Below are 27717 nucleotides of genomic sequence, written 5' to 3' on the forward strand. Positions count from 1 at the left end.
ATATGTGTTTGCTGTGCATTATTTTGTATAAAGCAGACAGATTTATTCTAGGGACAGCAAGTAAGATTGTGCTCTACAAAGACACAACTCAGTGAGATCATATATATATATATATATATATATGTATATATATGTATATATATGTGTATGTGTGTGTGTGTGTGTGTATGTGTGTGTATGTATGTATATATGTGTATGTGTATGTGTGTGTGTGTGTGTGTATATGTGTGTGTGTATATGTATGTGATGGCTTTTTTTTTTTTTTTTTTTTTTTTTAGGTAATAACACAGGTGTTTCTGAGAATCTGCATAACTATGCAATATGATTTATAATAATTTTTATGAATACAATATTTTACTCTATTGACAATAATGAGTTTAAGTAAATGCTCATATACAAACAATTCAAGATTTTTTTTGGAAGCTGTTGATAGAATTCACGACAGAAAATAGATGCATCTTAATGCATGTAATGTCTGAATCATATTAGCCAAAGTTTTTGATTTAAATGAATGTTAGAACATAATTTTCTCTCCTCTTGATTTCTAACATTAAGATTATTTGAATGCTATTAGAATACAAGTGTTATATATTACATAGATCTATATAATAGTATGAACAGTTTTTAAAAAAAAAAAAAAAAAAAAGTTTATTTTAGTTTATATGATGCTGTTTTACCAAATGTGTAGTTTTGTCTTGATAGATAATTGAATTGAAAACTGTTAACCTCAGTTAAATATAACTAGTATTAAATTGATACGGTGGTAGCTGAGGTACTGCTGCTTAGGGTAGGGGTTAACTTGAGTAGTAAATACTGCTCTAAGTTGGAGTTTTCAACTCCAGGCGGGATGCAAGGTTTAATCCTTACATTATTTTCACTTGTTCATTGTTATATGTATATAGTTTTGACATCCACAATATATTTTGTACACTCATTGTCACTACAAACAAAATTGAATCCTATACAAAATCCCATAAGAGATTTAATAAATACAGCTATATTTAAAGGTACACCTAAAAGAGGAGATGTAACATTATTTATCTGGTTATTTGTTATTTCGATCATAAGATTCTTGAGTTTTAAAAATGCCAAATGACATCTTTAAAAGGAATTTCTTTAAACATTAATGGATTGAATAATCCGTGTAAAAGGGCAAGCCTAATAAGATACATTAATCTACACAAGGCCAATCTAGTCTTCCTGCAAGAAACCCATCTCTTGAAAAAAAGATATTGATAAACTAGCCACTAATAAGTATACAGTATTGGTTAGTTCAGAGCACACTCAGAAAAAAGAGGAGTGGCTATTTTATGGAATAAAAGTATGCCCATTCCTAAAACCATTAAGTCTTATCAGGATGACAAAGGAATGTTTTGTATGGTTACAATACAAATTAATGAGAAGACTTACACTTTAATTAATGTATATTGGATACCTGGAATTGGTATTAATACAGTGAAACATCATATTGATAAGATCATATCATTCTCTATAGGGATATTATTTTAGCTGGTGATTTTAATTGTATACTACATGAAAGTGATACTACCACTATAAAGAAAAGAAGAATTACATCTAATGCAAAACATTTAAATGATTTTGCTAATTCTTATCATTTGAATGATATTAATAATCAGATAGAGTCAAAATCATTACCATACACCTTTTTTCTAACAGATACAAAACTTATTCAAAAATAGATAGGGTCTTTATTTCTAACCAGATGGTAACAGATTTAATTAATTCCAAAATCATTTCATGTCCTATATCTGATCATAACTCAATTGTTTTTGAATTCATGATAAAAAAAACTCATAATGTTCAGATCAAAAGGATACCAGCATACTTAACTCAGCTAAAAGACTATAAAGAATATATACTTTCAGAAGTACAACATTTTCTAGACATAAATAATACTCCTGAAGTCTCCATTGTCTATGTTTGGGATGCCTTAAAATCATATCTATATGGACAAAGTATCAGATGGTATAATAACAAAAGGAAATCTTGGGATAAGGAATTGTTAGATATTCAAAGTAAACTGGACTCTTATAAGCATAATAATAAAGAAAATATTATGGACAAGAAAGTTATTGAAGAAATAAACAAACTAAATGAGAAATACAAAGAAATTTTAACTCATAAAGTTAAAATAACTTTAGAGAAATACAAGTTTTTGTCTTATTCAATAAGCCCCAAATACTTACATAGACTTAAAAATAAAACAAAAGATTGAATAAACAAAACCATATCAAAGAAATCTTTTCTCTAAGGAAAAGAAGAATGTTTCTAGTATACCAGAAATACTGGACGAATTTAGAAATCACTTTCACAAGATTAACCATAACAACATTAACATGGAACCTAAAGATAAAATAAAGGAGTTTATAACCACAAACATGAATAAAAAGCTTAATAAACAACAGATTAAACTATTGGACAAGAGTATTTCATATACAGAAGTTATTACACAAATAAATAAGCTTAAATCAAACAAAGCACCGGGTAATGATGGTATTATACCAGAGATATATAAAATCCTTTCTAAAACTACATATTCATTAATACATAAGGTTTTATTCTGGCCCAAACTGAGTTAATAACCCCCATCTTGGCAATATACATTTATTTCACCAATTTTAAAACCTAATAAAGATCCAACTAGATGTTCTTCATATCGACCCATCTCATTACTTAATGTTGATTATAAAATGTTTATGAGTATTTTTGCTGATAGATTGAAGACAATTATCCCGGCATTATAGACATAGATCAGACGGGCTTCATTGTAAATAGAAATACTTTTGATAATATAAGAAGAACTTTAACATTAATTGATTTTGCAAATAGGAAAAAGAAAGATTTAACACTTATTAGTCTTGATATAGGTTCAGCATTTGATTCAGTAAGTTGGAACTATCTGTTTACCTTACTGAAATGCACAAATTTCTCTGATGCATTTGTAAATTTAATTGAGCATTTATACAAAGGAAGCTGGCTTATATTAAGGTAGGAACATATGTTTCACAAAAATACCCATTCTTAAAGGTACAAAGCAAGGATGTCCACTTTCTCCACTATTATTCACTTTAGTAATGGAGCCTTGGGCTAATTTGATTAGAAACAGTACTGACATAGAGGGTTTTGAAATAGAAGAAAATACAACATCAAAAATTCAACGCAGATGATGTTCTAATTACATCAACAGGATCTAATTCTTCTATGCAGTCTTTATTTGATAAAATGATGAATTTTAAAAGTATTTCTGGTTTAATATTCAATGAAGAAAAAACTAAAATACTACCTATATATACACGAAAAAATACTCTCATTAGTGATTTTACTAAATATGTACCCAACTCAGGTCAGATAACTTATTTAGGTATAATACTATCTAAAGATATTAAATCTATTATATATAATAACTATAATACCTGTTTTCTTAATATACAAAATCTTTTAATACCTGGAATAATATGTTTTTACTATGGAGGAGAGACTTACAATTATTAAAATGATAATATTCCCCAAGATTTTATACTTAATACAATCAATAATACTTTCACCTACAAAAATAACTATCAAGAAACTGAATACACTAATGTTAAATTTCTTATGGGCACCTAATAGACCTAGGATTGCATTAAAGAAACATACTAATAGCTGGTCTCAAGGGGTATTTCTTTTCCAGACTTTAATTTATATATTATCTCTTCTATTATAAAAGTTATTACTTTATTAATAGATCGGTCATATGTCAAAATGGAAAGATTATTGGGAGCTAATTAGTATGCACTTCATGAAAATCTCCTTAACACATAAAAATATGATTATAAATAACTCCATGTTGTGGTTGCTAAAGGAATTTTGTACTTCACCTATTACACCTAAACATATGGTCTGTTACCCATTAAATATTATTATTAGTTATCGTAACTTTATATTCATGCACCCTAAGTATAGGGAATGGAATTTTATTGTATTCCTATAATTTATACTCAGGGTATGCTTATGTCATCTACTTCTGAAGGAGCTCATTTAGCTATAGATAATAATCTAAAGTACTGGTATCAGCTGATATCTGATAATAAAGTTAAAAATCTAGATTTCTTAAAACAAGAATTTGATCTAAGAGAAACTTGCTGGTTAGAGGTTCAGATCTTTAGACAACATCTCATTGATAGAATAGATCTAATGTCTATAACAGTTAAAGAATCTATTCCAAAACTGATTGATTACTTGATAATAAATTTACAGCATAAAGTTTCTGATAAAGGTAAACTTTCATATATACATAAAATTATCAGACAAGAAACTTTTTACAATGTAGATTCATACTGGAATTATTTCACCTCTATTAATGGGGACCCACCAACTCAACAAGATAAACAATATATATTGGAATCTGCTTATAGAACTACATCTTCCATTGTCTGGAGACTTTATACATGGAAATTTTTACATAGATCTTTTATACACCTTTGATGATGAATAAAATTAATAATAAAGATAATCTATGTAAGAGATGTAATGTAGAAATTAATGCTGACTGGGCTCATATGTTTTATGACTGTATGAAGTTGAAAGAATACTGGAAGTCAATTAATGAATTTTGCAGGCTCTTTTTACAGATAATTTCATTATTTCTAAGTCTCTTATATTATTCAACACACCTGTACCTCAATGTGTTAAAAGATTAAGCTTCCCTTGTTATGGTCTATCCTAGCAGTGGCTAGGAAAATAATAACTAGAAATTGGATTTCAGATACACCTCCTTCGTTCAATGAATTTAAAAATGTTATGAATATAATGTGTCATATGGAAATAAGCACAATTAGAATGAGAACAACTAGAAAAACATCACACTTTATTGTATGGGATAATTTACAAAATTTGTTAAAAAAATTCTAATTTCAATAGCACAGTATTTTAGTTTAATTAATTGATCTTATTGTAGTGGATGTCTTTGTAAATACTTTAGTTGTTTTGTTGAATATTATAATAATACCTATTTTTAATTATTTGTATAAAATTGTTATGATATTTCTCTTATATGTTAAAACAATAAACTTGTTTTGAAAAAAAAAAATCATAACAATGTAACCACTTAAAAATAAATAAATATCCACTAAATTTAGTTATACACAAATAATATTCACTGTTTCTCAACAAATAATTTGCGCTTTCAAAATACATTTTATATTAATTGATCTGTTGAGACCTGGACATTTATTGGCTGCAAGTCAGTTTCCATTTAAATTATTTAATTTCCAGGATGTTAGTAACATCATCCATACTGAAATCAGTGGTCATTTGGTCTAAGGCAAATATATGAACACTTTAAAGTCATTGCAATGCATTTTATGTTTGGCCAAGACATTAGTTAAATCTCCTTTTAAAATTAGCAATTTGACTAATAGGGCTATAGCCATCCTTTTATACACCATTGTAATGGAGTAGTTATTCATTACCAACAATTCTTGTTGGAAGTCTGTCTAGTTAATACAAAAATGTAGCTGTCTGTCATAAAGAAACAGAGCTATTTGCATTATTTACAATATTTTGTTTATGCTATTGTTATTTATATTATGACATGACTCTTGCAAAATTTTGACAGATGTATGTGTGTTTTTATATATATATATATATATATATATATATATATATATATATATATATATATATATATCTACACACACACACACATTTTATATATATATATATATATATATATATATATATATATATATTAACTCTCAAAATGTCTGCTTTTTTTCCTCTAGCTACTTCAGTGTCTCACCTCAGCTTACTGCTTCTGCCTAACTATACCCTCTTAGTTGCTCACCTCTCCATAAAATCTATCTCTGTCTGCATTTTCAACTACTTTTTTTTTCAAAACTCCAAGAAGTTACCTTATGGCTCCTTTCTCTTTTACCACTACCCTTCTTACCCTTCCTTTGCTGGTTAACCTTATAATACCACACCCTTACTGCTAATACTTAAACAGCAACCTTTAGCAACTTCCTCATCCTCCAAATACACCCTCCAAAGCCAAAAGCATAGGATATGGACTGATCCCACTTGTACATGAATATATACTGTTTTCCAAATCCTCAAAATAGGATACAGCATGAATATTATGTGTAAACAGTCTGTTATACAGCAAATATTATGTCTACCTCACTTGGCAAATCATGGATAATGATGCATCAAAGACAACAATAATAAACATTACCTGAAATTTAAAGAAAACAGTAAACAACAGACTGAATAAATTTAGTGGATTTAGGGAAAGTCGGTTGTATAGAACATAAAGATGCAAAAAGAACAAAGAAAATGATAACATTCATAATGAACATAGAAGATGTGGGGTTATTTTAAGTGACAGTATTGTATGCCAAGGGTGATTTGGATAAACATTTTTCATTAATAGATACAATTATGTTACAGTGGATAGAAGAAAAAAAAATGAAAATGTTTACCGAGTTTCTGAGGTGAGCCTTCATGAATTGGGTATAAGCTAGGATGACAACAATGTACTTCCTGGGTTAAAAGTTTAAGGTATCCTCATTGAGTTTAAAAGTAGAAAAACATTGGAAAAACTGGAGGATATGATATTAGAAGTACCAAACTTAAAACATTAAGATAAAGTATCGCAATTGTGTAATGCCGTTGTTTAAATTGTTATTGATGTCTAATAAATTGCATGTCAATTAGAAGAATGCCTTATCTTATAAATGTATTAATGTGAGGGGAATAGAAGTAAATCTACTAATTACAAGCCTATTAGTTCATTAAATTAAGTTGAGAATACCATGTAAACTTTAATGTTGGAAGCTATAAAAAGAAATTAAATGATGTGATGATTACAGATTCTACCCCACATGTTTACAACATAGGAAATGATATGTGGTTGAGGGACACTTCTTTTGCTACTGATGTCATATTCAGGTCTTGGCCTTCTTTCCAGATATGTGCAGTGCTTTTGAGAGAATAGACCATAAATTGTTAATGCTGAAAATATGATAGCCAGAGTTGAACAATGTCACGTTAAAGTGAATCTAGGCTTGATATCAGACAGATAATGGTATTTCAAACTGCAATAAGAAAAAAGAGTTTTAGTATTTAAAGTTTCTAAGTTTCTCAGGGGCCTATTTGAACATCTTGTTTTTATTTAACAGTGTATTTAAACATAAAAATAGACCACACACATGTGCACGGAGACACACACACACACACACACACACACACACACACACACACACACACACACACACACACACACACACACACACACACACAGGTATTGTTCATAGTGCAGACAATGTGAACTGCAGTATTAGAATACAGTTCATTTTTTTTGGCAGTTTAGAATGTAGACAGAGGTAAGTAGGTTGGTATTAGGGATAGGAGTGTGTTTGTGTGAGTGTTAGTGAATTAGGGTTAGAGTAAGGGTAAGTTAAGAGGCTAGATTAAGTGTTGTGCAAATCCACTCTAACTCTAACCCTGCCACTGTCCCTGCCTCTAGCCATCCACCTTACAGTGCACTTATTCAGACAAACCATGTCCTATGGTATTGTTGCGTTTTTTTTTTTGTTTGTTTTATTTCATTGTATTTTACTGTAAACTAATTGCACAACTAAGGTGTTAGTTTTTGTGACTTATTTCGTAAGGAATTTATATGTTTTATGTCAACTGGTTTACAATGAAAATGCTGAACAAATGTGAAAGACAGAATCGTGAGATGATCACACTAAATTCTAAAGTGCAGAAACACACAGGGGTATAAAACATTGAATATCTGCATATCCAAAATGAGAGTTAACATAGGTCTAGCAGGAGGCTACATAGTAAACCAAAGTCTTTTTTTCGCTTCACTTAAGAGCTAAGGGGGTGGACCACTACATTGGGAATGGGCACTGTTAGAAGAACCAGCCATGGCTTTGTTTCCTACACTCCCCATAGCCAGCTTGGTGGATATGGGCATCCTGTAACAAGGTAGCAATTGTCTCATGTTTACTGACAACCAAATAATTCTTAAAGTGATACGGTATGTGAGAGATGAGTTGAAATGTCACTGGAGACAAGGCTCTCACATACAAGCACTCATTATACCAATCAGGTTGCCAGTAACACACATACTACACCCACCACACACAGTATGGACCAGACACATAGACCCCACATATACTGAAGCTATTAAATGTGATCTTGCTAAACTCCAAAGGACTTCAGACATTATCTCCAAAACAAATATCCTCAGCAAACCCAAAAACAGTCTACCAAAACAACATCCACTACAACACATACAACCACATCTCATGGAACCTCAACTTCTAAGCTCATAAGGCAAGCCACCACAGAACCCAATATTTTGATCATACGAGACTCCATTGTGAGACACACTCATGTCCCACTCACCAGGCTGTATAAGGAGATAACAGTCATTTGCCTATAAGAGGCCAGGATATACCAGATTATGCATGCACTCAGGTCACTGAACCACAAGTACCAGTATGACTCAGTCATAGTCCTTGTGGGTGTAAACTACCTGAAACATACCTCTTTACTCTATGTGAAGGGAGACATGATGGAGTTCTTGGACTATGTGTCCCAAGCCAGTATGAGCCTAGCATTGAGCAGTATTCTATATTTTTCAAGGATGATTGTACAATATGAACAGAAGACAATTTACTTTAATTTGGCTTAGTTTTTGGTGTCACTCAAAGGGAGGACATTGTTTGTCAGCCTGGGAGGATATGGTCAATAGGCCACACTGTTTTGGTGGGGATAGTGTGCACCTGTCCCCTTTAGGCATTTGAATATCGATTAGCACCTTGTTCTTTCCCATAGTGCCTTTTTTAGGCAAGGCCAACCTAACAAACCCTCTGACACAGCAATCCGACTCAAGAAAATCTAAAGTTGTTACCGCTCAATGCTAGGAGTCTAAACAAGAAACTCTATTCCCTGCAAGCTCTTCTTATCCTGGAGAATCCAGATGTTTGTGCAGTTACCAAGGCATGATTTAAATCCAATGAAAGCACCCCGGCAGTTCAGGGATATAATGCCTTCCACACATTTAGACCAGCTACTGCTCAGGAAGGGACAAAAGGTGGAGGTGTCTTAATTTACATTAAATACAAACACACCTTAAGGTTGGTCAAATAGTATGCTATACCTCAGCTTCTCCACATCCAAATTACCTTTGGCGAAGTCCCATACCATATCCTAGCAAGTGATAGATCCCCCTGTGTGACACATGAAATCCATAAATCATACTTAAATATACTGGAGACACTCAACATTCAACCCAATCTTATATTCATGGGTGACTTTAACTACCCCACTATAAAGTGGGAACCATAAACAACTTCAGACATGAAGGTCCAGAGATTCCTGGACTTTGCAAACACAAACACCCTGGATCAGCTAGTCCATACACTTACTAGGGGTGTAAACATCCTGGATTTAGTCCTGACTAATATGAAAGAACACTGATTCCCCCCTCCCCAGTATAATGTCCTCTTTGGTAAGGTCAGACCATAAAAGTGACTCATTTGAAATAAAAATAAAATCTGGGACCCCAGCTAGTCCTAGAACTTTTAGGAATTATTCTAAGGCAAACTTCCTAACAGCTGGCAAAATGTCAAGTACCTCAAATCCTGAGAACATGGCTGCCTATGCAAAATTGTTCACAGAAACTCTCTACAATCATGTTAATAGCTGCATTGAGGCAGCTATATATACTAGGATAAGTGCAGAACAAACTCAAAACAAGCAAGACTGGTGGAATCCCTACATCAATAGGTTTTATAACAAAAGGAAGAAAATTATGGCAAAAATTAGGAAGTGCAATGCCAATCAAGACAAAAACTCCCTTATCATACCTCTCAACCTCTTAGAGCAAGAAATCTGGACAAAGTCATAAATAAAAATGGAACAAAGGCCCCAAAATATGGGACAATTTTTTGCTCTTCCAAACTTAGAAAGTTGATAGAATAACAGGTTTTACATTAGCTGAATTGTCTGAAGGGTATGACATCTGAAAGTCAAATATCTGTCATTATTTTCTACTTTCAATCTTTAATGATTTGCCAATAATTTGCCAGGAAGCCACAAATTTATGAAAAATGGACCAAAAATAGGAGGCAGAAATCTGGACATTCTGCAAAAATCTGTACAATTGAGAGGTATGTCCCTCATCAATCTAAACAAGTAACTCAGAAGGCTAATCAGGTCTGCCAAAGCCAAAAATTAGATGAAAATAGCCTCCTATGCCAAGGACAATGCCAAGACTTTTTCAGCTATGTCCGCAATCTCAAAGACCGTGCACAAGAATATGCTGGACTAATTGTAAATGGATTCATCTACACTGAGCCAAAGGATATAGCAAATCAGCCCCAATTTTAACTCTTTCTCTCTACCCCAGACACCTCTCTGGAAATACCACTGAACATAATTGCATCAGATATGACTAGTGATCAGGTCCTTAATGCACTATTCAAGGTCAAGAACACTGTATCGATGGGGCTGATAAGAACCCAGGATGCCTCCTAAACAGCATGAAATATGTCCTATCAGGACTACTAGAATCACTATTTTACTGTAGCCTCCAGACAGACTTCAGGCCAAGTGAATGGAGGACTGCAATTGTCAGCCCTCTGCACAGGAGCAGGCTATGAATGGACTTTGGTAACAAGTATGACTAGTCTCATATGCATAACCATGGAAATAATTATCATGGCAATGATAAACAATGACATAGGAAAACTTCAGACACTGAATTTAACCCAGTTTAATTTCATCAAGGGTAGGTCCTGCCTACTCAACCTGGTGGATGTCTTTGAGAAGGTCATCAGAGCAATGAATGAAGGTAAAATTGTGTATAGTGCCTACTTAGACCTGGCCAAGGCTTTTGACACAATACCCTACTCAGGTATTGTAGACAAACTTGTTAAATTAGGCAGAAACCCCTATGTTACTTGCTGGATAGCCGGTTGACTTACAGATAGGACCCAAGAAGTTAAGATAGGGGAGCCCATCTCCACAAAGACTGGTCATTAGCAAAGTCCCTCAAGGCTCTGTGCTAGGTCTGCTCCTTTTTGTTATCTACTTTTCTGAAGTCAAAGCTAATGGCAAGGCCCTCTGGTTGACCAAATTTGCAGATGGTTGCAAACTACTAGTAGTCATGCAATTCCTTCCAAAACACTAATACCCTCCAAGAAGGCCTGACACAGACAAATAACTGGTGTCAGTACCACCATCTAAAACTCAATGCCAAGAAATATGTAATAGTAGCCTTTGGGATAAATGTAACTGAAGATACAGGCTAGTTATCAGCACTTTTCTTGAGCTCTAGCAGATTTTATATTTAATTTTATATTTACTGACAAGAAAAATTGAAAACCAGGACTAATTTCTTCACAAAAATTAAAGGATATAATCTTTAAAGGTCACTGGTTTATTGGTATTTAACAACATTCCTGTCAAAAATTCAAAAGAAGGGCTACTGATACTGTCACAAGATGAGCAATTCAAAATACAACTTTCAAGACCAGTCTTCAAAGAAGGACCTGCAAACCTTATTAGTCAACATGTCTGAACTAACCAAAAAATTTGATAAAAAGGACAGTAAACTGGATTTGTATAAAGAAGAAACCTCCATAGGTTCATAGGTTCATAGGTTCATACTAGGCTATCTGCCCTAGGGCATTTATAAGCCTAGCCCAGAGTTTTGTGACTTTCGCCACCCCTTTAGTTTGAAGGATACTATGCCCATTATTTAGCTGTGCCTCTGTCAAGCAGTGACACTGATGTGATCCCTGGGGTATACCTGCGATCTCCCATCCATTGGTCAAGATTTCTCTTGAACAAAGCCAGCGAGGTGCTCTGCCTCACATGTACCGGGATTTTGTTCCACAGCATAGGGAGTCTCTGGGTGATGAATCTGTCCCTCCAGCACGTCCTATTTATGACCGTGTCAAGGTTCAAGTCTCGTGCTCTTGTAGATCGGATGGATTTAGATTTTTTGAGGTGAAGCATGTTCATTAATTCCGGGTTGGACATGGCCTTGTATGTCAGGCACAGGTCACCTCTGAGCAGGCGGTAAGCGACTGAGTAGAGCTGGAGCTCCTTCAGTCGGGCAGCATAGGACATATTTTTGAGACCATTTATCCTTTTGGTTAGGAACTTTTGGGGCCTTTCCAATTGCTGCAGGTGTCGGGTCAGATACATTCCAAATGGGGCGTTGTACTCAATCATCGGTCTGATGAGTGATGAGTACAGGGGAATGATGACCTCCCTTGACCTAGATGTGAATCCCTTCATGATCAGGTGGGCAATGTAGAAGGTCTTCCTAACTACTTTGGCAACGTGGGTGTCAAATGAAAGGTTACTGTCAACCTGGGTCCCCAGATCCCTGATAACCTCTTCTGTGCTTAGTGGATTGCCACCTATATGGTAGCTGGGGGTAACCTTGTTTTTCCCGAAGGGTATGACTATGCATTTTTTAGCGTTTAACTTTAGGCCATGGCTTTGGCACCAGTTATCCGTTTCTACGAGACCCTTCTGAAGGATATCTGTGTCAGATGTGTTTTCAACTATGGCACCCAGTTTGCAGTCATCTGCAAACTTTGTCAGACAAATAGAGGTTTTAAAAGAAATGATGCAGCAACAAAAGCTCCAAATAACCGAGATGGAAAACTCATTAAATGACCTGGATGGGAGATTAACAGAACAAGAACTACAAGTGGAATTTCTTTTGAAGCAAAATACATCTTTAATAAATAAAGTGGATGATCTCGAGAACAAAATGAGGAGGAATAATCTTCAGATTTATGGTTTACCTGAAAATGTGGAGCCTCAAAACATGACCAATTTCCTCACAACCTGGCTTCCCAAAACTTTAAATCTGCAAGAAGCCTTTTAATATGGAATTGAGAGGGCACATTGGTCTTTGACTAAATCAACCATTTACAAGGACAAAACCAAACCAAGATCTGTCATAGTTCATTTTTCTCTTCACAGGACAAAGAACTGGTTCTGAAGTCAGTATGGACCAATTCCCCAGTTAAATATGACAACATTATTAGGTTTGAGAATGACTACTCTTCTGCAGTAGAAGCAAAAATGGAGAAATGTTTACCACTAATTAAGAAACAAACAACAACAATTAAAAAGTTCATTTTTTATTTCCAGACAGACTTCACATTTTTTTCCTGGAAGACACCGGAACCTTTGAAACCCTGGATACTGCAGTTTCTTTTCTTTCTAAAAACAACTTCCTAGATCAAACAGAAGAAATGGATTGTTTGGGACCTAGCCTCAAACATCAAGCTGAGAAGAATAACTGCCAGACAACAGGAACGAAAAGTAAAAAAATGAAGGACAAATGACTTTCATTATTTACTTGTTAAAATAAAATGTTTTTGCATTAATAAGCACCTGCAGTTTTATGGCTAGGGAAACATAAATCTTCAGCACGCTACACCATCAGGAAAAGGTAACTCATATTAATGTATCTTTACTATTTAGAATTTATATCCAATATTAATACTTAAATCAAATAGACAATACAGTCGTAAGTATAGGAACTGTTATTCCTGTTAACAATGCGTATGGGTTACCTAATATACACTAAGAAATTGAATGACAACTAGGGATAGTTGTGTTTAGGTTGGGCTGGAGATTATAGTAATAGTGTCATTTGAATGTTGGTTGCATTGATTCTTTACTTATATTTATAGCTGATAGCCTTGCTTCTCTTCTAACAAAGCTTTAATAATGTGTTTAATATAGATAATTATTTTTTAGAGTACATGATTTACACACAAAATGTTTTGTTTTAAGAAATATAACTCATTTATACAGTATTTATGATCATTTTCTTAAATATTTTTTTTTAAATCTGTGATAATACATTCCATAAAAATGATCAAAGTAAGCCAGGAAGCTCGAGCTACACACAAAGAATCAAAAGCACCACACTTGCATTCTCTAGTTTCCCGCTGGAATTGTGAGTTGATTACACTGTTTCTTTTGTTTTAGAACTCTTCACCTAGCTTCATGAAGCAATTCTGAAGCCTGGGTTTTCCCACAGTCAAATAGAGGCACTAAAATTAATGTACAATAAGCATGATGATGTCACTGCTTATCAGCACTCAGTTGTTTTATCATTCTAGGTTCTTAAAGTGACACACACTATGTCACTCTATCAAGTGTAGTAATAGTTTACCACAGATTATAATTTAATGATTTAGTAAAACATACAATAAAAATCAAAAACAGTTTTGGTTTACAGATTTCATGTTAAGTCTACACATTTACTGATTAAATATCTACTTTTTCATTACAAACAATTGACATGAAAGTTTTCTTTCACAAATACAAATAGTCTGATTCTGTAGTCTACATATCTATTCCACACTGAAATGTAGCTGCAAACCATAAGAATAGAAGTCATGTATAAGGAAAAGTTGCTGATTACAGTTTCTGTATTTGCTGATGTTTCTTGTTAGTTTATGAAGGATGATGTAAGTTACAGAGCTTTATGGTCCTTTTACACTGATAGAGCAGTCATGGCATTAGGTTAATGCAATATATCTAAGGCTACAACTATCTGTAAAAGGGTAACTTTGAACATTAAAATAAGATCACATACAAGTGAAACTTTTAAACAGTTTTAGTGTAATGCAGATTAAGTTACTTAAGTAAATGTTTCTCAGTCTGTTAACTCAGAAAAGGAAACTTGCTCAATACCTTACTGTTATCTATATCAGTATAATTATGCAGACTGCAGCATTGTCATCTGACTTTGCAATTCAATGTGAATTGTTAGTGTGTTAAATAATATTGTATATAAACCAAATCTTTCTATTTATAGGGTTGTTTTAAGCTTACATAAGTTACAGTTCACCTTTTCAAGACTTTTCAAATGTATAGAATTACATACATATGACACTGCTGCAAGTTGTATAATAACTTTTAAATAATCTCCCCTAAGTAAACCAGAGAAACAATATCCAAACATAAATTTTATAAGCTAACATGTGGGTTTTCATTTTGTTTTGCATTGCTTACACTTAGAAAAGAAAAAAGAAAATGTTTTAACACAAGAAGGAATGTTGAAAGATTTGCTTATAGTAAACATGCATTATAAAATTCAAAAGTACAGCAGTGTAGCCTATATTTAAGCATAACTGTAAGACAATTTCTCTGGTTAAAAATAATTCATACCAACCTGTATGATTTCTTGATATGTTATTGGGGATTGTTAATTCTAATCAACCTTAGTAGACTGAATTTAGAATATATCAGACTGGTTAATAACCATAGGTTTACTATTATAATTATCCTATAGAATGATAACACACTTTCTGACTAACACGTAATGACTTGTCAGGCTCAGAGTATAGCGCCTATGATAGGGAGAGGGATACTTTGATGTTTTGTCATCTTAAGTGTAGGGGTTATAATAACCCCATGGATTGAAAGGGGTTCATGGCTCAGATTTTGATATTACAATGTTTCTTATGTTTTCTTTTACTTGCTTAAGTATATTACTCAAAGTTGGGAGGATGGCCTAATGGTTAAGGTGTTTGCCTTACAAACACAAGGTACAGGATTTGAATCTCACAGGGGATAATTGGCTAGGCTTAAAATGGCTTGCAAGGGCAGTTAGCCTAGTACTAACCTGTAAAAGGAAACTAAAGCATTTCTTTTTATTCACAGCTGTACACAAACAAGAACTTTTATACATTATTCTGCCTAATGGAATACAAGTTCAATTAAATCTACATATAGCAGTATTCAAATATGAAGGTGAGCTCAATTAATGTTAATGGGTTGAATAATAAATGTAAGAGACTAACCCCGGGATTTAGTAAGCTCTGCATGGCGTACAGGAATAGTGCAGGAGCTGCTGGAGGCAATATGGCCACCGAGAGATCCAGGAACAAGCTCTCAGGATGTGCACGAGCACTCCTGCACTATTCCTGCATGGACACAGCTCCTGTATGCAAATTACCACATTTGCAGGTGAAAACCATGCAAATGAGGTGAATTTGTGATCCAGGAAGCTGGCAGTTGGCTGTGCAAGTCTAGTGTAATGTACAGAAATGGACTCGGTTAGTAACCGAGTGCATTTCTGCAAATTACAAAACGAAGCCATGACAGCTCCAAATAAAGGGTGTATATAATGTGTAAAGCATGCCAATGGCCAAATATATGGCCATTGGCATGGAAAACAGTTGCAAAAATAAAAAAAAAAAAACTTTTATTTTTTTTTGGCCGATTTCAGCCGTTTAAGCATAGGTTAGTGGCGCGCAAATGGGATTGGCCCAAAAATAAAAAAAAAACCTTGAAAAAAGCATTCTATCCAAAATCACAATTTTGCCATTATACTCAATGGCAGGCAGAAGACAACATGGCCAGTGAATAGTGGTTGCTAAGGGGAAAGGCTTAGTGTCAGACTTGTAACTAGGTATTAGCAGGCAATCCTATGCAAATGAGGGGAATGACACTGAATCCCAGATTCCCCCTCATGGCTAGCCTGCACCCAACCGTGTAGGTGCAGAAAGACCATGGTGCAAGCCTAAGAGCTAGCTGAAATCATAGAGGGGTGTGTCAGGCATACTGTAAGCTTATTGGACCCCTGTGACTCGGGTTTTCCCTTAGCTTAGCGGAGCTAAGCAAGTGGTGTGTCTGAAGCTGCTAAGCACACTTTACATTGTCTAAGTGGTTGTGAGTGCCGTGCAACATGTTTTAAAGGGGAAAAAAAAGTAAACCAGGAAATAGCTCCGTGCACATCTGAGCACTGTGTTTGCATGGCACTCCCCTGGGCTTAAACAGGAAGGCAATGGGAAGGGAAAACAGCAGGAGGAAGGTAATCAAGGAGAACTAGCATAGCTGGCAGGTGAAATGTATCAGAATCAACCAATTACACAGGCAGCAGCCCAGCCTAGCACACTACTATAAACTATGCAAACACCTTTCCCTGTTTTTTCCCACAAACTCTACACCACCGGTGTACACAAGCAGGGAAATTTTACCAAACAAAAGCAACAAAATGATAGGGGCTGCAGCAGCTCTCATAAATCAACATGTGGAAGAGGCTGAGGGTGGTGAGGATGAGAATGTTGATGACCAACCCACAGTGAGGAGAAGGAGAAGAGTGTACAGTCCCAGGGTAACCTACCAGGAGCTACATGAGCTGGAGCTAGTGGAGCACTATAGGGTGGACAGGGACCTCCTACAGCAAATTGTTGAGCTGTGCCGGCCACGCCTCACACACAGAACCAACAGAGGGGAACCCATCCCAGTGGATAACAAGGTATGTGTAGGCCTAGGAACACTAGCCACAGGTACCTTCCAAAGGCCAACTGGGGATATCATGGGGATTTCAGATGTCAGCATCCAGGGTATTCCAGCTGATCCTGGATGCCATGTTAGCACATGCCGGTGAGCACGTATATTTCCACAACAGCTGTGAGGCATTGACCAGCAATATGCGTCTCTTCCACCAAATAGTAGAATACCCTGAGGTAGTGGGTGCTATAGACTGCACACACATACACATCAAAGCACCACCCAGTGAGTGGGGTAGGGTCTACATCAACTGCAAGGGCTTCCCCTCCATCAACTGCCAGGTCATGTGCGATGCCCAGGGCATTAGAATGGATGTGTGTGCTGGCTGCCCTGGAAGCTGTCACGACTCCCACATCCGGCATAAAAAGCAGCTGTACCAGAGATTTGCCAAGGGGACATCTCTTATGGCTACCTATGGGGGATGCTGGTTACGCACTGGAGCCATGGCTGATGACACCCATCAGAAATGCACACACACCTGAACAAGAGCTCCATAATGAGGCACACGCACAAACCAGAATCATAATAGAGCATGTGTTTGGGATGCTCAAGTCACGGTTCCGGTGCCTGGACATATCCGGTGGAGCCTTGCGGTACTCACCAGCTACATGTACCCAAATTGTCATCATATGTACCATGCTAAACAATATGATCCTGTGGAAACAGCTGCAGCAGGAACAGCATGGGGCAGGGCCACACAGCCCCCCACCAATGCCAAAGCCTGCACAGGCACAGAGTGACTTGGAAAAGGAACAACCTGAGCCTGCCCCAGGCGGCAGAAGGAGGTGTGTCAGTATGCCCAGGCCTTGGAAAAGAGGCAACACATAGCACATACACTGACATAGTAGGAACCCAAGGAATGACACTTCTCTCTGACTTGCAGATACAGTAAAAGGAATGCCAAACATGATACTACCTGTGCTTAACCATGTATAGGGAGTGTATTATGTGCATCTGACATAGTGAGACCTCAAGCACCATCCTCAATACTGGCACAGCCACAAGGTAAGTCACTCTCCCTATCAATTGCTGAACGGAGTAGTATGTTTTGTTACTTGTATCTATGGTATGGATGTGAGCATGCAAGGGAATCGGGTGGCTGAATGGGATGCCAGCAGATAGTAGACACCTATAGTGGCAGCATGAAATCTGTAACAAATACTTATGTCACCATAGTAGCCAGTACTAGACAAGGTGATAAAACTCACTGCAGGAAATGTGGTGGGCCAAATGTGTGTCCATAGGACACACACATGACAGTCAGGGAGGCTCATATACCCAACAACAGTCTCAGCCAGCAGGACAAGCATAGACAAACACAAACAAAGGCTGTGCTAAGGCTTCTGATTGATGGCTGTGGATAACAGCCTCCACCAAACCTACACAGACAGACTATAACAGGTCAGGCAGTGGGATGTTAGTTCTGAAAGGTAAGAAGTCTGAAACTGAAATGTAGGTCAATCAAACCTAAGAACTGTAGTACACATATGCCTGTAGTCTGCATGATAGGTCAGAATACAGAATGAAATGGAGTATCTGAAATACCAGTAATGTCATAGCAAATGTATACAGTTGTCAGGTGTGCCCCCCCCCCCACACACACACACAATCCAGTGTAGAAACGTAGTAACATGTATGTGTAGGTATAATAACAGTGGAGCACAGATTATCTGAGCCGGCCAAAGTAGCAGGATAGATTGTAGCATGTGTACAATATGCAGGGCTGCATGTGTTAGGTTGGTGTGTGTGTTGTATATTGTGGGAGAGAGGTCAGCATGTAGGCATGGTGAGGTTTGTCCTGGTGGCCATTGGCCAGTACTGCCAATGACAGGGCCAAGTTCTCACAACTGCAGTGTCAAACACAATGCATCCCAGCAAAACATTCCAGCAGTAAGCCATAGTAAATGTTTGGATGTAATATCTGTCACCATCTGAAAGATTGACATGGCATGAATGTGGGCCCAAACATACAAACAGTGCACAGGTGGATGTACCCCAGACAGACAGTGTATAATATGTTACTATCAAATGGACACACCTTTGAAATTGTACATACAGGTTAGCAGCAGATTAGTTGGGTTTGTAGTAAGGAATACTGATGTTGTCTGGCCAAACACTGGCAGACCACAAAGGTCACAGTTATGAAGTATTGAGAAACTGCTGATGTCCCTGCACAAGTCAGCATAAGTGGAATGCCCCATGCATATTTGTGAGTCAGATGCAAGTAGTGTCCATAGCACACATGCACCCAGCTCACCCCACCATCACCCACAGGTACCTCACAAGTCTTATCCCTGCTGTTGGGAATGAGTACAATATGACCCCCACCTCTGTATGGCAATAACCACAGAATGCAGCATGCAGAAGAGGTCTCCCATGCAGGTGTCTCCATAGCTGTAAGTAGCACCCTGCCAGCATCCACACCACTGGATCAATAATGACAGAAAGTATTGGCATTAACACCTTGCATACCTACCCTGTCACCCCAGGGAAATATAGTGTCTTGCAGTCTGGGACTGTAGAAGTTACACAATGCAACGATCTGCTACAGCTGGCCTGCATCACTACCAAATCCCCTACAGTCCTCTGCAAAAGGCCTGTGTCACACCCGTACTGCCAATGTATGTTATGTCATGGACTCCCAAATAACAACATAACACAGTCCACAGAACCCAAATGCAAGGCCATGTCGACAAATCCCAGTAACATGTCCACCATGTCCTACTGCATGAACTGTAGACCAACACTCAATTACTGCTGGGATGAAGTGATAACTATAGGGAACATATCAGATAATGTTTGCATAATGTTTGGAAGAGGATAGAATAATACAGGGGGGTAGGAGCATGGATGGCATGGAGTGTGTGAAGTCTGAAACTCAGCAGTGTGCACATACTATCCTTGCCTGCAAACACAGGAATGGGTGGCTACAAACCTGCTAGTAAACCACAATGTAAAGGGGTAATGTCCAGAAATATGACCCCTGCCTCTGGGTAACCTGTGTGAATCTGTACAACTGTGAGGTATGGCCAAAGCAGGATATAGCCATACTGTCACGTCGATGGATGTACAAGCATAGGATCCTCAGCCACCACTGTACCAAGGTGCTGAACCATTTACACAGACCAATCAACAAGTGTCTGCAGCTTCCCCTCCAGAATGGCATGATTGTGCAAGAATATGTAGGATGCAGACCACAATACTGGGCACAGCTGCATTAACCCTGTGGTCCCTAGGAAATTACTGCAAGCAAATATGTATACCTGACAGTAGTTGATGACATAAAACATCACAGTGTAAGAAGTACATATATCTGAATATCTCTGCTAACACCACGACCATGTAGCAGAAGCAGCACAGACACAATTACCTACAGTAACCCACTTTCCTTTGCCCATTTTGACCCCATATTGTCAGCCGATCTACAGATATCCCACAGAAACAGGTTATTAGCTGTAGGTGTAGAACACAAAAGCCTGCACTGGAGTACAACCTACCTGGAATGGATTCACACATTCAATAAAGAAGGTCATGCTGGGTATGCTCCTACACTTAACAGAAATGAAGCCCATGTCTGGCAACAACAGTGGACTATACATATCTGACAGTCACAGATGTTTGTGCACACACTCCTCATTGCACACCAGTCATGCTTTGCACACACATTGGATAGGAACACACACATATATCCAAGGACAACACACTATAATAGGCCAAAATTACACATATATAGATGTGTGGAAGAGAGTGACAAGACAATGACAAAGAGCGTCCCATCATGAGGCCTGTCCCACCCAGCAGACATCCAATTGGCTAAAACCACATGATGTGCAAATGTCAGTCACTGTAGACATTTGCCTCTGGTATGCATCAGCACTATAGTGTCTGTCGTGCTTGTGATAACTGTGTAACAGGACTGTACAAGTCAGTATTCATCTAGCAGTTGTATACATGTACCTTTGAAATATAAACCTATGTGTGCCTGAGTGTTGTGTGTCTGCTTCCAGATGAATGGGTTATGGCTCATGCACACACAATGCACTCCCCTTTGCCCTACTATGGCACTCCCCATTGCCCTACTATGGCAAGCCTGCTGATGTCTTTACCTTGAAATACACCTTTGGTGAAGGAGTAGCCCTATAAGCTTGGTGGCGCGTGCTATAACTGCGTAATGCCATAGTGTGATGTACTAGTTGGGGAGGTGTTCTAATCCCAGACATGGCAAGTGTGTGTGTGTGTGTGTGTGTGTGTGTGTGTGTGTGTGTGTGTGTGTGTGTGTGTGTGTGTGTGTGTGTGTGTGTAGGGATCAATGCCTTTGTGGCCATTCCCATTGCCCTACTTTGTCAAGCCTGCTGATGTCATTCACCTTGAAATACACTTTTGGGGAAGGAGTAGCCCTCTAAGCTCCATGGCACATGCTATAACTGTGTAATGCTGTAGGGTTATGTACTAGTTAGGTAGGAGTTCTATCCATGGCACATGCTATAACTGTGTAATGCTGTAGGGTTATGTACTAGTTAGGTAGGAGTTCTATTCCCAGACATGGCAACTGTAGAACTTTGTGTGTGTGTGTGTGTGTGTGTGTGTGTGTGTGTGTGTGTGTGTGTGTGTGTGTGTTTGTCTGTGTAAGGATCAATGCTTTTGAGGCCATTCACAATCAGTACAATTTCCATTGCCCTACTTTGGCAGGGCTGCTGATGTCATTCACTTTGAAATACACCTTTGGGGAAGACATAGCCCAGTGATCTCCATGGAGCATCCTATAACTCTGCAATGCCGTAGTGTGATATACAAGTTAGGTAGGATCTCTAATCTCAGACATGCCAGCTGTGAAACTCTGTCTGTGTGTAAGGATCAATGTTTTTGGGGCCATTCACAGTCACTAGGCAATTCTAAAAATGGAGAACATTGATATCTGTGCAGTAACAGAGACCTGATCCAAGGCTCTAGAGAGCACCCTTGCAATACCAGGTACAGCTCTCACCACACCTGTCGGGCACCAAACCATGTCCAAAACACTAAAAGCGGAGGTGTGCCCATATTCACCAAGGATATTCACACCGCCAGGCTACTTGCCAACAGAATGCATCTGAAATACTCCCGATGCAATGAACAGTAGGTAAGACTGCAATCCAAATTGTATAGCTTGCTACAGATCCCCCACCATGCCCAAAGATTCCCACTACACCTTTCGAAACATACTGGGAAATATTATGATACAACCAAACACCCTAATACTGGGTGACTTACATTACCCAGCCATTAACTGGGAAAACTACTTGTCTACCAACACATGTGCTCAACAGTTCTTGGAAGTCAAAATTTCAAATGCCCTGGATCAAGTAACCCATAGTTCCACCAGGGGCTCAAATATCTTAGACCTGGTCATTACCAACATAGGAAATCAATGCTCCACACCTATGGTCATCCCATCGGTGGTCAGATCTGCCCATAAGCTAATCACCCTTAACATCCACATCCCTCCCCCACATCCCAGTAAGAAAACCTCCATAACACACATCTCCAAAGCCAACATCATGCTACACATGTCAGACATGACTAACGTCATGACACCAATGCAGACAGGAACCGAAAGGATGACTGCTGAATCCTGCATGAAGGCACAGTACGAGCACATCCACTTGTGCATTAATCATGCCATCCAATATAGAACCAAGACGCTCTCCACCAAGAAAAGGAAGCCAATGTGGTGGACCCTGCCATAAACATACTGTACAACAAAAGGAAGAAACTGTTGCAAACATGAGGGAATTTCCAGGATATAAAACACTCCCTTACCAGCCTCAGTAAGAAGCTGAGATCCCTCATAACATCCTTCAAAGCTAGTTACGAACATAATATAGCCAAAGATGCCAAAGACAACTGCAAGCCGTTCCATAGCTATGTCAGGACTCTAAATGGCAATGCTCAGATCTGCTCTGAGCTACAATAGGATGGTATTAAATATACTGCTCCCAAGGATATTGCCAATATCTTGGCAGATCGATTCAGTGCCAACTGCACCCCCCTCCTACCCCCGAAAGGGCCCATCTCAACACTGAAAAATTGCTAGATTCTGGTAATAATAGACACACAGGTAAAAACCACACTCTCCAGAGCTAAGAAAACAGCATCCATGGGACCAGTCAACATCCCGGGCTGTGTACTACATGAACTACAAAATGAATGGCCACTTTATGTACGTGGCATGTCTAATCATAGCCACATCTCAGGCTTCATGCCCACTGTGTGGTGCACAGCTATAGTTAACCCAGTCCACAAGGGGGGATCCACCTTGGATCCTGGGAACTACAGCCCCAGCAGTATGATATGCTTGTTCTGCAAGGTCATGGAATGTATTATCATGGAACTTATAAACAAGGACATTGGCAACCTGCACACACTGGACCCCAGCCAGGATGGGTTTGTGAAGGGCCGATCATGTCTCCTGAACCACAGCCTATCCAGACCTCGCCAAGGCCTTTGACACCATCCCCCAGTCTGGAATCATAGATAAATGTACCAAGCTGGTCACTGATCCCTACATCACCCAATGGCCTTCCAACTGCTGTACTGACAGAACCCAGACTGTAAAAGTAGGTGACCCCAACTCCAGACCCAGACAAGTGACAGTTAGAGTACCTCAGGGTTCAGTCCTGGCACCGGTCTTATTTGGCATCTATTGCTCTGAAGTACAGGCTAACACTAAGGGACTCTGGCTAACAAAGGTCGCAGATAACTGCACACTGGGAGCCAACACTGAATCCATACATGATGTGGATATTCTACAAAAGGGCCTTACAGAAAGAGAAGCTTGGTGCCTGAGCTATGGCCTCAAGCTCAATGCCAATAAATGTATAGTTATCCCCTTTGGGAAGGGACATGTACCTGTGAAGTACCACATAGGTGGCAGTACACTAAACACCTAAAGTGTGATAGGAGAATTAGGGACATAGGTGGACAGTGGTCTCACCTTTGATAACCACATCACCACAACAGTCAGGAAATCCACCTATGTGGCACACCTCATCACTAAGGGTTTTACATCCAGGAAAAAGGAGGCCATTTTCCCACTGTAGTCATCTCTCAGTAGACCCAGTACAAACTACAATGGCCCATTAGGTATGTACCTCACAAGATATCTGCAACAACTAGAAAGGCTGCAGACATACCTCACTAAAAGAATCACAGGCTTAAACCAGATGCCCTATGCTGACCATCTGAAAATAATCCAGCTATACTCTGTCACATATCATGCACCCAGATGCGATCTCTGCTTAGCATGCAATGCCATGTCAAAACCAGAGCTGTTGGACATGCTACACTTAAAAATATCCAAATCCCTCGCAGTCACATGCTCCAGCGATCCAAACCTTGTCATCACAATGAACAATACATGCTTTTGGGAAGTGTTCCTGACCCAGAGACTCCCCAGACTCTGGAATAGACTGCCCATACATGTCAAGCAGAGTGCCTCTTTGGCCCTCTTCAAAAGGAACCTTGACAATTGGTTGAGAGATAGGAAACTGACCCCGGGGCTCATGTCAGTTGCCCTGCTAGACAGGCATCCAGGGAAGTAAATATTGTGGGAAGACATAGCCAGGGAATTGTCATGGCTAGGCATGTATAGGCCCTAGGGCCGATAGTCTAGTACCAACTATGAACCTATGAACCTATGACCTACACTTTCCATTGACCAACCTTGGCAAGCCTGCTGATGTCATTCACTTTGAAATATACCATTGGGGAAAGAGTAGCCCAGTAAGCTCCGCCACTGTGCTATAACTTCATAATGCTGTAGTGTGATGTGCTAGTTATGTAGGAGTTTTAATTCCATTCATGGCAACTGTAAAACTTTGTGTGTGTTTGTTTGTCTGTGTAAGGATCAATGCTTTTGAGGCCATCCACAGTCACTACAACTTCCATTGCCCTACTTTGGAAGCCTACTGATGTAATTCACTTTGAAATACACCTTTGGGAAAGAAGTAGCCCAGTAATCTCTGTGGCGAGTGCTATAACTCCATAATGCTGTAGTGTGATGTAGTAGTTTGGTAGAAGTTCTAATACCAGACATGGAAAGTGTAAAGCTTTGTATGTGTGTGTATGTTTGTTTGTCTGTGTAGGGATCAATGCTTTTGAGGCCATTCACAGTCACTACAACTTCCATTGTCCTACTTTGGCAAGCCTACTGATGTCATTCACTTTGAAATACACAGTAATCTCCGTGGCGCATGCTATAACTGCGTAATGCTGTAGTGTGATGTACTAGTTTGGTAGGAGTTCTAATCCTAGACATGGCCACCGTGAGACTTGGTGTGTATGTGTGTGTGTGTGTGTGTGTGTGTGTGTGTGTGTGTGTGTGTTTGTCATAAGTATCATTTGTGCAGGTAGCGATGAGTGTGTAATAACAGGACTCATTGTGGAGTGGGTTTTGCAAATTTCTTATATGGTGGGCTTATTATATGTCACAATGTTCACCTTACAAGGATAACAGATGTCAAGCAGCAGAGAGGCTGGGATAGACAATCCATACCCCTACATGTGACATCATGGCTTGGGGAACAATATAGGCAACCCTTGTATTACCCAGAGAACACTCTCCACCTATGTCTCATACACAAACACATTTGGCTAGGCAACAACCACTATGTTGGTAGTTCCCTGCATATTGCCCACAGATAGTAACCATGGTGTGCTTGCAGTGGACTACAGAGGACATGGCACCCTGTCCCATCCCTACAATAGGCAAATCATTGCATATAGTGCTCCTTCGCTATGCTCCCCACTGGACGCCTGCTACAACTGTAGAGCCAGCAAATGTAACACACAAAGGACAAACCATGCCTTATACACATGCCCTGTATGGACAGATGCCACTGACACCAGTGAATACCTGTATCATGCTGTCAATGTAGGTGCAGGGTCAACCTGGTGTCCATTGCCAGTTCTCACCACATGAGGTCAGGAATGGCACAGCTGATGATAACAATCTGTCTAGACAACATGCCCCAGACACCCTAGGTACACTTCCACATGTCACAGAACATCCATGTGGGATGTATGCACATCCCAGACACCATCCATGTTATGGAATATAGAACACATATATGGCAAGCATTGTACAGCACTGGCCAGCCACAATAGTAACCCAGATGAGTGAATGGTGAATACAATACCCACCTGTGTGGGCCAATCCAGACACTATACCCCTGAACCACACTGCAGACCATTGTCATGTGGCCTGATGCCAAGGTATACCCTTTACCTAGTCTTGTACAGCCTTCTGGCACAGTCAACCACTACACACCTGTGAAGCAATACACCTATGCATGTCAGTACTGGCAAACCTGTGTGTGTGTGTGTGTGTGTATGTGTGTGTGTGTGTGTGTGTGTGTGTGTGTGTGTGTGTGTGTGGAGTATAATGACTTGGACACCATGCACACTCACTACACCTCCCATTGGCCTACTGAAGCATGCCTTCTGATGTCAAACACCTTGACATACCCTTTGCCCATATATCAGCCTGATAAACTCTGTGGTGCATGTGATACCTGCATATTACTGTATTGTGGCAAAAGATAGTTAGGAGGTCTAATCCTGACCCTGCCAACTGTGATAATGTGTGTGAGTCCCTGAGAGAGTGTGTCTGTGTTGACCTTAACACCTGTTCTTGTGGACAGGCACATGAACTACACCTACCTTATCCCACCTTTATCACTGTTGCTGATGTCACTCACCATCAAATATACCTTTGGACAGCTCCCGAGCATGTAAGCTCTGTGGTGCATGCAATAACTGCATAGACATGTAATAACAATATATAATCAGGCAGGGATCTAAAACCCAGTACTGGTAAGAGTGTGACACAAACATGCTTAGCTTTTACTCTCTTATCCCCTCCCTGTCTTACTTTGTCTTTGTCTGTCTCTCTCACTCCCTCTTTGGGGGATGTGGAGATGTACACCTGCTTTGCTTAGGTAGCAGCTTGTGTAACTGATGCTCATGATCAGCTGATGGCTTGTGCATGAATTGCAGTCCCCCACTAGCTGATTGCATGTGGAACAGCTGTGGTAGCATTCCCATAGCTAATTGCATGGGAACACATGTGGGTGTTGGCCCTTTTCATTCACTGTGAGCAGGCCTTCATGTTGGTGTTTGGCAAACAGCATCACAGATGGTAGTGGGATATACCTCTAACAACATACACTGTGGAGACAGGCCAACAAACAGGAGGGGGATGTTCCAGACATCACTACAGAATGTACGTTTTGCTCTTCTGCATTTGGAGTAATGTTGGTTTAACAGGGTTTGTGTGGATATGGCTGGTCTACATGATTTAATACCTGTAATAAC

Source organism: Protopterus annectens, chromosome 4.part1 (genome assembly GCF_019279795.1).
Source record: "Protopterus annectens isolate FY-2018-M chromosome 4.part1, PAN1.0, whole genome shotgun sequence".
Taxonomy (NCBI): domain Eukaryota; kingdom Metazoa; phylum Chordata; order Ceratodontiformes; family Protopteridae; genus Protopterus; species Protopterus annectens.